This window comes from Zonotrichia albicollis, chromosome 28 (assembly GCF_047830755.1).
Source record: "Zonotrichia albicollis isolate bZonAlb1 chromosome 28, bZonAlb1.hap1, whole genome shotgun sequence".
Classification (NCBI taxonomy): domain Eukaryota; kingdom Metazoa; phylum Chordata; class Aves; order Passeriformes; family Passerellidae; genus Zonotrichia; species Zonotrichia albicollis.
The window spans coordinates 1,998,806-2,010,857 of NC_133846.1; positions in this window are offsets into that span (position 1 = coordinate 1,998,806).

Below are 12,052 nucleotides of genomic sequence, written 5' to 3' on the forward strand. Positions count from 1 at the left end.
GTGATAGAACACCCTCAAACCAAATCTTACAACCCAGGACAGTCCCTGAGTCATCCCAGGGTCGGGCACTGGAGGTGGGAATGAGGAGGTGGGATCAGAATGAGGATTCAGCCCCTGTAGGATTCTCGTGGGGCCCTTCAGTGAAGGGCTGAGGGCAGCAGCCAGGATGGTCTGGACTCAGAGACACCTCAGCCCTAAAAAAAGAATTTCTGGGTCTAGAGGCTGGAATTGAGCAATTGCTGCCGTTTAAATAAAATAAAGAGAAAATGAAGGAAATGAAATGAAGAAAGATAAAATTAAGTATACCAAATAAAAAAGAAAATAGGTAAATAAGATGAAATAAAATAACATAATGAAAATAAATTTAACAAATAAATTTAACAGATAAAATAAAATAAACCAGATATAATGAAATAAAGGATAAAAAAGTGAAATTAAATTAATAAACTATTTTAATTAAATTAAAATAGAATAGAATAAAATAATAAAATGTAATAAAATGAAATGAAATATATAAAATAAAATAAAATAAAATCTGTTTCTAGCTTCCAAGGGGGTGGAATTACAAGGACCCAGGTTTGTGGGGCAGAGGGACAGGAGATCCTTTCCCCACCATGGCATCCTGGACCCCATCCCTGTGGATGCTCCATGCAGCACCATCTCTGCCATCACCCTTAGAGATGTTTTCTTTTGTTATTTTGCTGGGTTTTTTCCCTCTTTTACATTTTATCCTCCAGCACCCCATCCCATTGCTTTAGGGAGGAGCAGAATCCACCCAGCTCCAGCATTGGTATCGGGGATCGCAGGTGCCCAGGGGAGCCCAGCAGCACCAGGGGGCACCCAAGGCAGGGAAGGGGCTCCAGGAAGGTGGATTTGAACCAGAGGGGTGGATTTGGGCAGGAGGGATGGATTTGAGCTGGGGTGATGGCAGGGATGGTGCTGCATGGAGCATCCATAGAGATGGGGTCCAGCATGCTGTGGGGAAAGGATCTCCTGTCCCTCTGCCCCATGGACCTGGATCCTTGTAGTTCCATCCCCCTGGAAGCTAGAAACAGATTTTATTTTATTTCATTTATTTTATTTTATTTTATTCATTTCATTTCATTATTTTATTCTATTCTGAATGGATCTGAGCAGGAGGGATGGATCTGAGCTGGAGGGATGGATTTCAGCTAGAGGGATGGATTTGAACCGGAGGGATGGATCTGGGCTGGAGGGGTGGATTTGAACAGGAGGGATGGATCTGAGCTGGAGGGATGAATCTAAGCCGGAGGGGTGGATCTGAGCTGGAGGGGTGGATTTGAACAGGAGGGGTGGATCTAAACTGGAGGGATGGATTTCAGCCGCAGCCCGGCCGGCCGGAGGGATGGGTTTGAACCAGAGGGATGGATCTGAGCCGGAGCCCGGCCGGCCGGAGGGGCGAGGGCTCTGCCCCGGGAAGAGCCGGCTCACTTCCAGGCTGAGTAAGCGGCTGCTGCTGCCAAAACCCAGCGCCGACGGCCGTGGTGGGAATTTTGGGGCTGCAAAAGCGTCACTGGAGGCGGCGCACGGCCCCCGCGCCGCCACCCCCGCGGGACGGAGGTGCTCTAATGAATCCCTTAATTAGGAAGCTGCGAGAGGCGCTGCCCAGATGTTGGCTGGGGATCCAGCTGTGGGGGCGGCCCCGGGGTCACTCAGCAGAGCCCCCCGGGGACGGCGGGGTTTGGATGGGGTTTGGATGGGGTTTGTGGTGGCGGTGAGGATGAGGAGCAGCGCCGGGCCGGGTGTCTGGCCAAGCCACGCTGGCTGCTCCCAAATCCTGCCGGGACCACCCGCCCAGGGCCTGGAAGTGTCCGGTGGCGTTGGAATGCTGCGGGACACGCAGGGGTTAAACCTCGCCGAATCCCGGGACGAGCCGGCTGCTTTCCAGCCCGAGCAAACCCGGCGCGCTGCCAAACTGCAGCTGCAGGGTCCAAAATCCTGGATTATTAACCGTAATCCAGGCAGGGCATTCCCCTTGAGGAGCGCGGCCCGCAGGGAGCAGGGAATGCAGGCGGCATCACCGAGCACCCCAAATCCCCCCCGAGCTGTCCCGGGACAAAACCCAGCCCTCGTCCCTGCTCAGTCTCCATCGTCTGCAGCTCCCTCCAGCAGCTCCGGCACTTATTTACAAGTAGGATGGGAGTTGTGCCTCTGCTTCCCTTTATTTTTAAACTTATTTATCTTTATTTTGGATTTCTGACTCATCTCCACCCGTTGCCGGGAGGAAACCAGAATCAAAAAAGCCCCAGATATCGTTTGTATCAGCTGAATAAAATCCTCCCCCAGGGAGGAAAGTCCAGCAACAGCTCCAGGACCCGGAGCCGCTTCTCCTTCCCCCACTTTCGTTCTTACAGAGGAGGAAAACTCAATTTTTCCTCCTTTTTTTTTTCTCCAAACCGCAGCTGGGTCTGCAAGCACAGAGCCAGGCCTGGAGCTCACAGAATGAGGGGGCAGAGAGGTGATGGGTGCCCCCCACCCCTTGTGGGGCTGCCAAAAACAGGGGGGGATGCCAGGGGAGGGGGGTGTCATGGGAGGGGTCTCACAACCAGGCTGCCCCATTAATGAGGGTGCCTGGTTAATAGCGGTGCCCAGAGATGGGGGTGCCCCATTAATAAGGGTGTCTGGTTAATAGGGTGGCCCAGAGATGGGGTGCCCCATTAATGGGGGTGTTTTGGAGACAAGGGGGCACCCCAGAAGTGAGGGTCCACAATTAACGGGGCTGCCCCATTAATGAGGGTGCCCCATTAATGAGGACACCCCATTAATAAGGACACACGGTAGCCCAGAAGCAAAGGTCCCCAATTAATGGTGCTGTCCCATTAATGAGGGTGCCCTCTTAATGAGGGTGCCATGGAGGTGGGATGCCCCTAAAAAAACAAGGGTGCCCCTTGAATGGGGGTGACTTAAAGATGAGGGCACCCCAAGGAAGAGGTGCATTATAATGTGGATGCCTCATTGTCAGATTATGCCCTTTTCTGACTCAGAGATGGGGCAATTGAGAGGCATTTTAAAAATTTCTATTCCATTTTTAGTCTTATGTGAAAGGTGAGGCAATACAGATGTTATAATTCATGCCATTACAATTAGAGGCCAACTATTTCTTAATTATAATACCTTATAAGTGTTTCTTGGCATTTCTAGGCCAGCATTTCTTATCTCAAGGTCTGTAGACAGATGCACACTGTGTGAGCCTTCTGTCAAGCTCTGAGAATTCTCTACAAATTCATTTCCCGCACCCTGTTAATGAGGATGCCCTGAGATTGGGGTGTCCCGTTAATGAGGGTGCCTAAGATTGGAGTGTCCCATTAATGAGGGTGCCCCATTAAAAAGGTGCCCTAAGATTGGGGTGTCCCATTAATGAGGATGCACCAACACTGGGATGTCCCATTAATGAGGATGCCCTGAAATTGGGGTGTCCCATTAACGAGGGTGCCCTAAGATTGGGGTGTCCTATTAATGAGGGTGCTCTGAGATTGAGGTGTCCCATTAATGAGGGCGTCCCATTAATGAGGATGCCCCATTAACGAAGGTGCTTGGACATTGGGGTACCGAGTGCTGTTCCTCCCTGGGGAGGTTCCATGGGTCTCCTCTCATGGTGGAGGACAGGACACCAGAAGGTCCCCAGACCCCTGGCAGGTCCCACATCCGTCCTTCAGGCAAACATTCCCAGCCCAGCTGGAATGTGTGAATAATGGGGGAAAACAACCCAAAAGCAGCATCCTGGGGCTGTGAAGGTGGGCTGTGATTCTGGCACATGATGCACCTGCCTGGACCCCTCCAAATGCAGCCCCTTCCTGGGGAAGGCCAAATTCATCCCCCTGGATCTGATTTTCATTTTCCAAGGGAGAAATTCTCTGGTGATGGCCAGCTTCATCCTACCCCTGGGATGCTGAGAGGATCCATCTGCCAAAGGTTGTGGATGCTGAGAATTTCAGACTTTCCTTGATGAAAGGCACTGACCTCCAGGAGAACACTGCACTGACCTGAGGCCTTGGAGAAGGAATGGAATGACAGAACTGGGATTGTGGGTGTGGAGTTTGAATGGAAGTGTGTGATATCACAGGGTGGAAAACTTAGAGTTTAAGATTTTAGAATATAGCAATATCTACAAGTCAAGATGGAGGTTTTAGCGTGGTGGCTGGTTGTTCTTCACCTTCTTCTCCATGGGTTTGGGTGGCATTTTGTAATTGGACTGAAGAGTCTGCATTGCAGCTCTTTGGGATCAGTTACTGGGTTAAAAGGGAAAATAATCTGGTGTTAGTATGTAATTGGATGGTTTTGTCTTAAAAGACCTTGTAGCAAGAGATTGTTTGCCTTCTAATAAAAAGCTGCCAAGCTCACAGTAGTGAGACTGTTTTACTGATAAGAAATAATAAACACCTGAGTCCAAACATGAACTGTCACCTCAAGGGCCTTCAATCCAGACCCACAGAAACTGATATGACCCCCAAGAGAACACTGCATTGACCTGAGGCTGTGGAGAAGCTTTCAAATGGAATGACTGAACTGGGATTGTGGGTGGGGAGTTAGAATAGAAGTGTGTGATATTACAGGGTGGGAAACCTAGAGTTTAAGGTTTTGGAATACAGTAATATATATGGGGCAAGATGGAGGTTTTAGGGTGAAGGATGGTCCTTCTTCTTCACCTTCTCCATGGATTTGGGTGGTTTTGTGTAATTGGACAGAAAAGTCTGCATTGCCAACTTTGAGTGGCTAGCTATTGGGTTAAAACTGAAAATAATTTAGGTGTCATTTCTTAATTGGATAGTTTAGCCTTAAAAGACCTTGTAACAAGAGATTGTTGGCTGTTTTGTGCCTTGTAAATGAGACTGCAGAACTCACTGCTGTGAGACTGTAACATAGATAAGAAACAATAAACACCTGACCCTGAATGTGAGCTATTGTTTCAAGTGCCTTCAGTCCCAGCCTCAACAGAGGTGGGAAAAAGAAGCCAAAAACCAGCACTAGTCCTGATAGCAGGGAGGACAGAATTGCCCCCCGGCTCAGCAGAAAGGTTTGAAGGAGTCAAGGGAGGCTGTTGGGTTCTTATCCCAATCCTAATCCCAACTGTAATCCATCTCTATTGCAATGAGCTCAGGTCCTGCTCATTCCCTGCACAGGGAGGAGCCATCAGCTCCTGGCTGTGGATTAAATTTGTTCTTTTTTCAATCTGTATCCTGGGGGTGATCCCGCTGTCGATGTCTCCTTCTTTCCTGGGATTTGGCTTGGTTTTCCTCATGCCAGAGTGAAGGTGCTGCTGTGGGATCAGGTACCTCAGTGGCACAGAAGGGCTGATGTGAAACCAAACCCCCCTGGCCAGGAGAGCTGGCTCTGGGCAGCAGGATCAGCAGCTCTGGTGTTTTGGGCTTTTCCCAGGGGGTTAATCCCAGCTCATGTCCTGCTTTTTCACAGCTGCTTGGGATAACCTGGGGGTCTCTGCCCCAAATCCCATCCTGGCCTCTGCTGCAGCCAGGTGGAACTTTTGGAACCCATATTTATATCCTGGTGTGTCCCTTCCCATGGTACCTGGGCTGCCTGCGAGCAGGGAGTTGGAGTTGGTATTTGTATCACATTTACTTGGTTTCTCAGAGGTGAAAAGATGATTTTAATAAAGCTGAGTGGGTTCCAGACCCTCCCCAAGCTGGACAAGTGCAAGGTTGGAGAGAGCTTTGTGAGCCCACAAACGCCTCTTTGGAGGTGGGATCCAGCCCTAGAGTTGGAGCTGGGTGGGCTCCATTCCAGGCCTGTGCCCTTCTAAGTATTTTAATTATTTTTAATTCCCATTTCCCTTCCTGCATCCTGCTGCCTCCAGCCCTGGGGAGGGACGGGGATCCATCCAGTGGCTCTGAGCCCTGGGGACATGTCACACAGGGGTGGGACAAGGAGGATGTGACCCATGTGGAAACCACAGAGGGTTTCGATGTGTTTATGAGCCTGGCACAACTTCCTCTGCCCAAATTTCCCAGCGAAGGACTCAAGTTCTCCAGAGGCACCCAGGATGTGCAGTGGGTGACAACCCCTCTCATGACAAGGCTGAGGGACATCTGGGGAGGTGGATTGCATCTCTCTGTGTCCATCCCCTCATCCTGGGATGTGTGTGGGCTGGGAGCCTCTCCCATCACCGCAGAGTGATGCTCTCGTGGAAAAGGTGAGTGGCGCTGCTCACGGGTCACACTCTCACCCCCAGGAAAAGCTCAGGCAAGAGTTATTCTTGAAAAAAATAAAAAAGTCGAATTTCCTCTTTTCCTTCCTGGTGCAGGCACGTGGTGGTGAGGTCATGGAGCGCTGGGCTGGCCGCAGGACATGCCTCGGGCTCGGCGTAATCGCGTCCCCGGGGCCGCAGCCGGTTCTGGCCGGAGCGGGGGCAGCTCCGAGCCCCCCCTGCCCCTCCAGCCCCACTTTCCTCCCGGTCAAGCCGCCACATCCTGAGGCTGCCCTCGGGCTCCCAGCGCGGTTTCAGCCTCCCCGCGCTGAAAATCAGCCCCAGATGTGGGCGGGCAGCTGCGGCTGCACCAGCGGGGCTGCCCAGGGACACGGGGACAGCAGCAGGGACCCTGTCGGTGGCCGGGCCTGAGAGTCAGGAGCTGCTGGGAGTTTGGTCCCACCTGTGGGGCGGCAGGGGCTGCTCTCAAAGGAGGGGTGACAGGGACACCCAGGGGCCCCCCAGTCCTTGGGGAGAGGCGGTGGAGCCCCAGCCTCAGAGGACATGGGGCAATTCCCACTGCTCAGTGCCATCCTGGGGCTGTTTTATGGGAAGCAGGATGGTTTGGTGACCGGATCCAGGTCCCCATTGCTGTGCCACCCTCTAGCAGGAGCTGAGCTGTCCCAAGGAAGGGGTGACAGGGACACCCAGGGCCCCCCTGTCCTTGGGGAGAGGCTGTGGATCCTCAGCCCTGGTGAGTGGCACAGCCTCAGAGGATGTGGGGCAATTCCCACTGCTCAGTGCCATCCTGGGGCTGTTTTATGGGAAGCAGGATGGTTTGGTGACCGGATCCAGGTCCCCATTGCTGTGCCACCCTCTAGCAGGAGCTGAGCTGTCCCAAGGAAGGGGTGACAGGGACACCCAGGGCCCCCCTGTCCTTGGGGAGAGGCTGTGGATCCTCAGCCCTGGTGAGTGGCACAGCCTCAGAGGATGTGGGGCAATTCCCACTGCTCAGTGCCATCCTGGGGTTTTTTGGGAAGGAGGATGGTTTGGTGACAGGATCCAGGTCCCCATTGCTGTGCCACCACCTGGGGTGGCACAGCCCAGCCTTGGGGACATCGAGAATTTTAATAGCCCTGGGGACCTCTCAGGCCCGAGGTCTCTGGCTGAGTGTGGGGCTGCTGGCCCTGCTTGGAGCTCTGGGGCGGGAACCACACGCTAATGAAAAGAGGATGGAAAACTCCTGTGGTTCCTTGGAAATCCTGCACAGCTTCGAGCAGCCCACACCGGCTTCCAGATGTGGCAGCAGCAGCCACGGGATGAAATTCTGATGGATTATCCTTAATTATGAGTGCTGGAGAGGGGGTGGCAGCTCAGATTGGCTCTGCAGCAGTGCTGGGCAGGAGAGCACTGTGGAGCCCCTTCCCCATGGCTGCAATTGGGTTTGGGGTGGCTTGGCTCTGCCTCACTCTCCTCATTCAGCTGGGACTTGTCTGGCTCATCTCAGGCCCTAAACTTTGCAAGGTCCCTGGGGATCCTTGATTCATTACATTCCTCTGGGCGTGAGGAATAGTTCTGGGAGCTGCTGACTCTCCATGGCTCGGATACCCTCAGCATCCTGACCCCACTCCTGCATCCTCCCCCTGCCAGAACATGGAATATGCCCCCTACTCGTGGTCCAGCTGAGGGATCCCCTGAGCATTGGGGGACACAAGAGCCCAGGCAGGTTTTTTATCATGTTTTTGTGCTCTCGGCCTCTCTGGGCACCATGCTGGGGTGGCAGCAGCTCCGAGGACCCCGAGGGGCCAGAGGAGCCGCGGTGCCGGGGGCTGTGGGGCTGCCGGGCGGGATGATGGGCGGAGGCGCAGCAGCGCATGCCAAGATGCATCAGCCTGTGTTTTTCTGGTGGTGCCTGAAGGTTGTTTGTGCTGTCGCGGGGATGATCCAATGCTCTTGGCGTAGGTGCAAGAGCAGCCTCCGGGCACACGCGCTGCTCTCGGCCGGGAGTGGGGTGATCGTGGTTATCACAGCCCTAAACATCACTGCAGGCCCCTCCACACTGCTGTGGGACCCTGTTTCTTACCAGTTTTTCATAAGCAAAACTTTTCAGCAGTCCTCAAAACACCCCTATGTGTAGGAGCCTTGGGGGGTAGGATGGTGGGGATGGATGGAGATGAGAGATCTCTGCAGCCAGGGCTGGGAACTTGTGGGTTCTTGCAAAGGGCCTGGGTGCAGGGCCCTGCTGGGAGCTGCCAGCCACAGCTGGAGCAGGACTGAGAGAGGAGAGGGGCAGAGAGGATGAGAGGGTGAGAGAGTAAAAGGGTAAGAGCATAAAAGGCAAGGGCTAGGAGACAAGACGTAAAAGTGCGAAGTTCCCATTAGAATACCATAGATCTTCTTCTGTGTTGAATATTCTAATTCTCACTAACCAATCTAGTCCAAGATACAAATCCTATAGCATTTACATACAGCCTATAAGAATCATTACATTACCACACTGTGTCACATTTTAAACCCTAAAAACTCCTCTTTGGGCCCCTTCTGCCAAGCTGTAGGGGCTGCTCTGACCCTTGGGCCTGTCTGCAAGCAGAGGGTGTTGTTCCATCAAAAGGGGATCACCTTCAGCTGGGCACACCATTGTTTTCCTGTTGTTCAGTAACTGAGGGATCTCAAAGCTTGCTTTCATTTCAATCTTGCTTATAGTTTCCATATTCTCAAAATCTTTTGCCAGGCAATCATATTTATAAGGCTTTCCTGCTTCATCTTCCCCAACACCTTTGCATCCACAGCACCGATACCACCCAGGGTTGGATGGAGCTTTTGGTCCTTGGACGAGCAGGGAAGCGGCTCACCTGCTGGAAGGACCATTTGTTTTCTTGGAGGAAGCAGCAAGCCACCAAAATTTGAGCCTCCAATCCCACACAAGCAGCTGGAGCCGTTTCACCCCATTCCTGCGAGCTGCTCAGCTCCATTCTGGCACGGGCTGGAATTGTGATGAGCAGGGGGAAGAGAATGGGGAATGTCCCCTGGGAGTGAGGATGAGGCCACTGAGATGGGGACGGGAGCTCCGTGTCCAGCTGTGAGGGAGATGGGAAAGGCCGGATTTAGCATCAGCTCTGGCCGGGAGCGTGGGAGCAGCCGGAGCTGCAGGGTTTGCAAGGGAGATGCAGGCCCAGCTCTGTCCCTGCTCCATCCTCATGTGCCCCTTCCCATGGTACCTGGGCTGCCTGGGAGCAGGGGGATGGAATCGATATTTAAATCACATGTATTTGGCTTTTCAGAGGTGAAAAGATGATTTAAATAAAGCTGAATGGGTTCCTGATCCTCCCCAAGCTTTGTGAGCTTTGTGAGCCCCCAAACCCCTCTCCACCCCCTTACCACCACCCTCCCCCCACCAGCCTTTGCAAATTCAAAATCTCCCATTTTCAGCTCAAAATGAACCACTCGGCCCCAGCCAGGGCTGCCAGCATAGTTGAGGGGGCAGCATGTGTGTCTTGGCAGCTCCCCCAGGAGCTCCATCTCTTCAAAAACCTGCTTGAACTTCATCCCTGTGTTGGGAAAGGGGTGGATCCAGGTGTCGAGCCAGTTGTGGCTGCCCTACGAGTTCCATTCCTTCAAAAACCAACCCCAACTTCGTCCCTCTGACGGGAAAGGGATGAATCCAATCCGGGTGTGAAGCAACAACCAACTTTCTCAGAACCATCATCCTTCCAAAAACTTGCCTGATCATCCCTCTGATAGGAAAGGGATTAATCCGGGCATGGAGCCACAGCCAACTTCCTCAGAACCAACATCCTTTCTGAACTTTATCCCTCCAAAAACCCTCCTGAACTTCATCCCTCTGATGCGAAAGAAATTAATCCAGGTGTGGAGCCACAACCAACTTCCTCAGAACCACCATCCCTTCGAAAACATTCCTGAACTTCATCCCTGCCATGGGACAGGTCTGGACTCAGGTGAGCCACTGAGAGCTGCCACAGCCAAGGCTTATCAGGGATAAACCACTCCTGGCATCCCTGACCTGCCATGGTGTCCCACCTGCCAGGTAGGGCTCCAGCTCTCCAGGGCCGTCCTGGAGCTGTTGGCAGGAGGGAGGAGGCAGCTCCACGGTGCTAAAATCGCTGCTGCTAATGAAAAACAGGCTCCAAGCAGCCAAACAGCTGATCCATGGCCGCCAGCTGAGTAATGCCTCGAATTCCTGGCAGGAGCTGCTTCCTTTTGGGAGGCAAGGGCTCCTTCTCCAGCAGGCAAGGCACTGCTGTCCCCCCTGTCCCCCTTAACCCCCTTCAGGGATCAGGGAATGGGATGATGGAGATTACACACTGCGAGGGGTCTGTCCAATCCTTTGTCTATCCATTTTTGTCCCCTTCCTTGTCTGTCTGTGCATCTTTGTCACTCTCTTTGTCTGTCTGTCCATCTTTGTCCCCCTCCAGAAGATGATTGGCATAAGCCCCACTGTGCCCATAGAGAAGTGTCCTTGTCCCCCCTGTCCCCATTAATCCTCAGCTATCCTTCAGCAATCAGGGAATGGGATGATGGAGATTATACACTGCTAGGGGTCTATCCAATCCTCTGTCTGTCCATCTTTGTCCTCCTCCTTGTCTCTCTGTCCATCTTTGTCATCCTCCTTGTCTATCTGTCCATCTTTGTGCCTCTCCGTGTCTCTCTGTCCATCTTTGTCCCCCTTCTTGTCTGTCCATTTTTGTCCCTCTCCTTGTCTCTCTGTCCATCTTTGTCCTCTTCCTTGTCTGTCCATCTTTGTCCCCCTCCTTGTCCGTCTGTCCGTCTTTGTCCCCCTCCAGAAGATGATGGGCATAAGCCCCACTGTGCCCTGTGAGAACACTCCTTGTCCCCCAAGGTGTCCCTTTGGCTGGCAAGGATGTCTGTAAGATTTCCGTGCCACAACTGAATAAACTATTTAGTGCAATACAACAGATGCCCCTCAGGGCTGGGGGTGCTGCAGCTTTCAGGGATGGGGGCAAGCAGGGAAAGGAGCTCAGCAGGCCGGGATCCTGCTGCGGGGTGTGGAGCAAGATAAGGCCGTGACTCAGCCTCAGCCTCATCGCTGCTTCTCCTCCTTCCCAGCAAAGCCCCGCCGGCACCTGGGGACCGCGTCTGGGTGTCCGTGCGGACCCGGGGCCAGCGCTGATGTAAACAGCTGCGGCTGCCGATAAACAAGCGGCCCGGAGGGAGCACAAACAGCTCCTCTGTTCTGGCTCTGGGCTCTGCCGCTCCACAGAGCCACCCCAGCCCCGTGCCGGGGGGTGCCACAGGGCTGTCACCCCACCAGCCTGCAGCTGGGCGTGTGTGGGGGTCACAGTCCCGGTTTGGGGGGTCAAAGTGGGGTTTAGTCCCACTTTGGGTCAGGGACAGTCCATCACACAGAGAGGGCTGTGGCTTCCAGGAAAGGTTTGGATGTCACCTTGTTCCTGGCCATGGTGACAGACTGGGAGCCCCCAGGTGGTGCTGGGGGTTCCCTGGGGCATTCCCAAGCTGTTTCCCAAGCTGCCCCCACTTGTGCCCAGCTGCTCCTGGCACAGCCCCTGGACCCCCGGCCATGGGTCAGGACCGTCTTGGCAGAGCCAGGGCTGCCCCCACAGTGCGCTGTGAGCGCTGGGTGATGCCCAGGAGGGAATGGGGCACGCTGGGCACTGTGGCCCCCCAGCACCCTCGTTCAGGTGTGCTGGGGGTGCTGGAGAGTCACCCAGAGCATGGGCACAGCGTCATTGTCCCAGGGTGGGCATCGTCCTGCTGCCACCCTGAGCCCGCAGCTGGTGGCACCTCCTGGCCCGTGTCTCCCCCAGACTCTGTGGGTGCCCATGAGCAGCTGCCTGGGAAGGTTTGGAAGGATTTTGGCTCTTGCCCTGCCGCATTCCTCAGTGGAGGGAG